Raw genomic sequence first — 6000 nt, 5'->3', positions numbered from 1 at the left:
CAGAAAATGTGAAGACTTGGGGGTCTTGAGATCCCAGAGTGGCAGAATGATCTACATGCCACTGAGCAGCTGGGTGCCTCACCTAACGGAGTCTTACCTAGACCTTGGCTCTTTGAGTGCCTTCTCACAACACTTGACTAAAGTCTCTGGATCAGTGTCAGATGTGACCTATATTCTGTCCTTCTAGAAACTAACTGCAAAGTGCATACTTCTCCTAAATGTACCTGTATTCACTTGGTTATCCAGTTTTAGACACTCATAACTTTTTGGAATTTGGATTCTCACAGTCACCATGCCATTTCACGCATGCCTCCTGTTTACACAGCGCCTGTACATTCCATGAGCATGTATTCCATGCCAACGTCCAAGGCTTTGGAAACAAAAACGTGCTTGCTGAAAACCATAACTGTATTAATATTCCTTTTGTTTGTGTCCCATGGAAAATGCACCTCTAATCTTGGTGAGTTGATTTGTTTTTATGTTTTCAATGATACAACTAATGAAGTGATCTTGATCAAGTCATTTAACCTATATGGACTTTAGTTTTGGTAAATGCTTTAAAAATAATCATTAAACTGAACTGAAATAGAGAATTGGACTAAATGAGGTCTACAGTTGAATCACAGGTGGGAAAACACCTTGTATTTGCATGGTGATCTTTACTTCCTGAGGGATGTTCATACATTAGTTTCTGGAGACTGTTACTGTTGTTCTTGAGTACGCTTTCTGTTTGCCTAAGGCAAGGACGGTCCCTTGCCTTACTGCCTTATATTGTTCTCGGCATTCTCAGGAACGTGCCCTGTGTGTAGTGGCCTGAAAGAATTATTTGTTGATGATAAAGGAGAGGTCCAGGAAAGATAATCTAAGATTATCTGATTTCTTGCAAACTTCTTGAGAAGCTGGATTTAAAGACCCTAGCTGGCGCTGAGGTCTGTTGAATTTTCACTAACTCTTCTCTGTTCTCTAGTCATGACAGAGAACAATGGAAAGGAGCCTAGAGGAATAATGTTACTGCAGAAAAGTCAGTAGTTTCCATTTTTATTAAAATTCATTCTTCCCTAACTGCCATCTGTTTTCCTTCTGAGCCTGGCCAAATGCTTGGAGGTGAATGGATCAATGCTAATTTACATGACTGGTCCAGCTAACTATGGCCCCCATGCCCCGACATTTCCAATACACCCCTCAGCAAGGTTTTTACCTGAATATTCCAAACCAATAGGTTTTTTCCTCCATCTAAAACCATCACCAGGTATAGACAAGCCCCAGTGTCTGAAAAGTAAAAGAAAGCCTCTGAAAATTCAGCTCTTGGGTACAATTTGAACTTTTAGCACAACCTAGTGCAGCTGGAAATCTTGAGACTAAGCTAGCATTCATGCATTCAGCAATAGTCCCTGAATGCTCCCTCTATCCACAGTACCCAAAAGCAGTTTCCAGATGGGAGGACCCAGGCATTGTTTCTTATTACATGAGCCTCTGGAAGCTGTGCCAGGACACGTGGGGGAACAAAGTCACTTCTCACATTCCCTAGGAGACGCTATTCCTCACATGAGGTTCTGTCAAGCATCCTGCAGACCAGTAATCTATTTCCAGCCCTGTGGGGATTAAGGGCAGCTCATCTCACCACTGTGCTGGCCCCTGAGAGAGTCTTGTACCTCAGGGACAATCTCTCTTGTCATTACCTGCCTCACAGGGATGTCAAGAGGATTTAATGAGATAATGTTTGTAAAGCATTTTGAGCTCCTCAGAAGAATGAATAGTGCTATATAAATGCAAAACATCATTATTATAATGATTACAGAAGCATTAACTGTAGTTAAAAGCAAGTGGGGAGGAGCCCTGATCCCATTATAATCTTCTATTTCTGAGAGCTGATAACCCTGAAATATGCGCCCCCCTTTCCAACTGAAATTCTCCACCTTTATAATCGGCTCAGAGGTGAAATGTTTTGGGAAAATTTTGGAAATTTTTCTTTAGTCTCTTTTGAGAAGGAAGAACATTAAATAAGCACACTTTGTCTGCTTACAAAAGAGCTGTTTTGACCAAAATCATTCAAAAAGGCTGAGCTTTATGACTTCAAATTTAGCTGGTCTTTAGTCCCCACTGAGATAAATGGAGCAGTGTTAAATCTGAGAGGAGAAAATTGGTTTGGCAAGGTTCTAATGTTTGAAGCTGCCATTCAAGGGTTGCTGAATGGAGGCTGATTTTTCCATATAATGAAATTGTTTCTTTCTAGAGAAATTATTTCAAATATTTTTTTCCCACACTGGAAAATGAGGTTTGTTATGTTGACAATAATCCATCCTTCCAATTTAGAAAGATCATTGATTTTCAGGAGAACTCTCTAAGTTCTTTTTCTTTTATAGAATCAGTCTTTGAGTAGCAGAAGAGCCCACAGTACAGCATGTGTCTCAAACTGAAACGATTCTGGGAGCCAGGTAGGCCACATACAAGAGGGAAGTAGGCCAGGCATCATGACAGCTGAGCATGGTCGCCATGTTGGGAACTGGTAGAAAGTGGTGAACGATGGATGGGGGGAACTGGAGGACCTTTTAGAAGGACCCTCCACTCCTTAGCTCCTGCTCCCTCTTACCATACAGAAACACGGGTTTCTTCATCTTTTGAGGGAAGTCAAAAATCAATAATTCTATATATCATCTCCCAATGTTAAACATTATTCACAAATTCTTTTTCTTTTTCTTTTAAAAAAAAATTATGTAGCCAAACCAAAAATCTAAGCCATGGGATGTTGTTTTCAACCTTGGCTCTAAACTAATGTGAATTTTCCAATGAAACTAGGATGGACTTTAAAAAGTGGATTTTCTAAGACCAATAGAGTCTTAGAATAACAGAAGAACCATAGGATTCTGATAGCCCCTCCTTCTCCATTATCATATTCCCCTGCCTCCACCACAAGTTGTTTAATTTCTCTGTGCCTCAGTCTCCTCATTTGTACCATTAGTATAATAAGAGCACCTACCTCATAAGGATGTTATGAGTAATAAATGAGAGAATAAGTGCAAAATGCTAGCAGACTAACAATCATGAGCATTCAGTAAAGCCTATTTGTTATTATTGCTGGTTCTCATTTTTTAACAAGCTAACAATGAACTAGGAATCAAGTCTAATGCCCTTTCTCTTTCATGACACTGTCTCCATTGCCTCATTCTCTTTGATCCAATTCAGTCTGGTAATTTTGTGGGTCTACTATAGACTTAAAACAGAAAAGATGGGACAGACCATTGAAAGCCAGTACTTCCGAGGGTTGCAGGATGGGAAATAGTTGCAAAGCCAACTGAGTCAGTGCAAAAGGGTACCTATTTTACCCTCACAACTTTGAAGAATCCAAGAGGTTCAACTTCATCCATCTGTTTCCAAAAGGCAATCTTTGATGACAAACTCTAGCAAAGAGGGAGGCACAGGAGTAAGCTCTGAAATAGGGTTTAATCTGGGTTTCAGTTTTGGTATATACTTGGGAATGTGAAAGGCTCCTTTAGTAGTTGCTTTTATATCTTATTTGGAAAAGGAAGGAGTTGGTCAGGACAACCTCTTAGCCCCTTTCAGCTTTAATTTTCTGAGTCTGTGTCTTTGTATCTTCTTCCACGTAATGCATTCCCTACCAATAGCTGGCAATCACCAAATGTCAGTTATCAATGATTCAATTATTCCTATCCTAAAATAATAATTAAATTTTTTTTTTTTTTTTTTTGAGATAGAGTCTCTCTCTGTCACCCAGGTTGGAGTGCAGTGGTGTAATCTCGGCTCACTGCAACCTCCGCCTCCCAGGTTCAGGTGATTCTCCTGCCTCAGCCTCCTAAGTAGCTGGAACTACAGGCACCCACCACCACACCCAGCTAATTTTTTTTTGTATTTTTGGTAGAGACAGGGTTTCACCATGTTGGCCAGGCTGGTCTCGAACTCCTGACTTTAGGTGATCCACCTGCCTCGGCCTCACAAAGTGCTGGAATTACAGGCGTGAGCCACTGCACCTAGCCAATAATTTTTTTTTTTTAGAAACAAGGTCTCACTCTGTTGCCCAGGCTGGAGTGCAGTGGTGCAATCTTGGCTCACTGTAACCTCCTGCCTTCTGGGCTCCAGTGATCCTCCCACCTCAGCCTCCTGAGTAACTGGGACTACAGGTGTGCACCACCACACATGGATAATTTGTGTATCTTTTGTAGAGATGGGGTTTTGCCGTGTTTCCCAGGCTGGTCTCAAACTCCTGGGCTCAAGAGATCGGCCCGCTTCAGTCTCCCAAAGTGTTGGGATTACAGGCATGAACCACTGTGCCTGGGCCCCTAAAATAATTTTTTATCTCACTTGAAAGATTAATATTATATACCTGAAACAGACAACAATTCAAGATAATATATGATTAAATGCATAAGCAAAAGATGCAAATAAATGCTTTAGGAGGTAGAAAGGGAAGAACAAGTTAGACCCATAGTGATAAGGGAAAGATTGAATAATAGGTGTATTTCTGAGGGACAGGAATGAAAGGGGTGGGCGAAGTGCATTCTGGAGGAATAATAGCAGGGCCAAAAGCAAAGAGGTGGGAAGTGTGGGTAGAAGCCCTTTGCCTTTCTCTATAGTGACTGATACACAGATTCAGAGGACTGAAAAAAAAAAAAAATGCTCAGAGGCATAATTCCTACAGGCCCCAGAATAACATTCCCAATTCCTATCAGGAAGATCCTGGAAAATTATAGTACCTAATTGGTACACCCACCTTCTCTGTTTCTTTAGAAAGTGTTCCATGAGGCTTAAGGAACTCTGGGAAGATAACAAAATGCCCACCAGGGAATGGGAGTCTCCTAAGAGATGCTAATGTAACAGGGAGGGGAGATGTGTGAAAAGAGAGATTCCTCTTGTGTTGAGCCTCCTAAGATCTACTGTGTGGCTTTTTATGGGTGAATAATGACCACAGAAATAAAGTCTAATAAAAGAATTTCAGCACTGTTGCCAGCCAGAGTTCTGCAGTCATCAATGTGAAATATTCTGCCTGTGCCCCATCTGTTTGGGAGGACACTTGGCGCTGTGGAGGGAAACTTGAGAACATTTCTCTATCATGGAGAAAACAACTATCTTGGGCCCTACTTGCCAGGCAGATGACACCCACAGCATCTTCTCTGCACAGACAATAGAACAGGGGACAGAGTCTGGTGAAGACTCTGGGACTGCTAGGGACAGGGTTTCTGAAGGACAAGCTCTTTTGGAACATAATTTTATTGATTTTGGTTCAACCAGTGAAGGAAGCTCATAGTGATGAGGGAATTGAGAGCCTATCAAACAATGCTAGTTTCCAAAACTTATGACTCCTAAAACTTGAGCTGACAATCTTTTATTAGATTCTATTTTTGCAGGAATTTCTTGCCCATAAAGCCACTTGGTAGATTTTAAGAGGGCCCTACATAAGAGGGGTCTCTATTTTCTCACTGCATTTTGAGCTGCAAACTGTTGGCTTGGGTTGGTTCAGATTGATCTATGCTCTCTTTGACTTTTCTATTTATCCATTAACTGGCTCAATGTGAGGATTGGTTTACAACAGCACTGTGAACGGTGTAAAGGGCTGGGTTGGAGGGTGTAGGACTGGCTTGAGCTCTTTCATGGCCTCTATCAGTGTACTCCACACAACCATGGCAAATAAACAGACTAAGTAAAAGTAGATGGTTTCTCTGCAAGTACACTTCAAGATGAGTTCCCTACACCTGCTGCCTCCCAACCAGATTGCTACTCTTAATGCCCTTCCATAAAGAAATTCTGCCACTGTTGATTCTCTTTGGAAGAGATTCAACAGGTGGCATCAAAGGAAAACCCCCAGTCAGAGATGTAATGGATAAATGCTTTCTTCCTCCCATGACCAAGGACAACAGGGATGTATCTTCCAGCACTGTAGGTAGATACTCACCAAACAACAGCTCTACACTTCAATCAGAAGCCCTGGATAAACCAGTTTGCCCTTGAAGAATTTCTTGCTTGGCCATTAATGAGGAGAAGGAAGGA

The 6000-nt window shown here is 41.5% G+C and overlaps 1 protein-coding gene across 1 annotated transcript in view; it reads left to right on the top strand.

Annotated features, from left to right (window-relative positions):
• The first annotated feature begins 315 nt into the window (after positions 1 to 315).
• Positions 316 to 6000, top strand: part of TNR (tenascin R) — a 270873-nt gene continuing 265188 nt past the window's right edge. The window contains exons 1-2 of the mRNA XM_011981430.1: positions 316 to 460; positions 2364 to 2435. The gene's annotated coding sequence lies outside the window, so the exon portion shown is untranslated. The remainder of the gene's footprint in view (positions 461 to 2363; positions 2436 to 6000) is intronic.

The sequence above is a fragment of the Mandrillus leucophaeus genome, unplaced genomic scaffold, assembly GCF_000951045.1.
Source record: "Mandrillus leucophaeus isolate KB7577 unplaced genomic scaffold, Mleu.le_1.0 Scaffold226, whole genome shotgun sequence".
Lineage (NCBI taxonomy): Eukaryota > Metazoa > Chordata > Mammalia > Primates > Cercopithecidae > Mandrillus > Mandrillus leucophaeus.
This window is presented reverse-complemented; position numbering and strand designations above follow the sequence as displayed.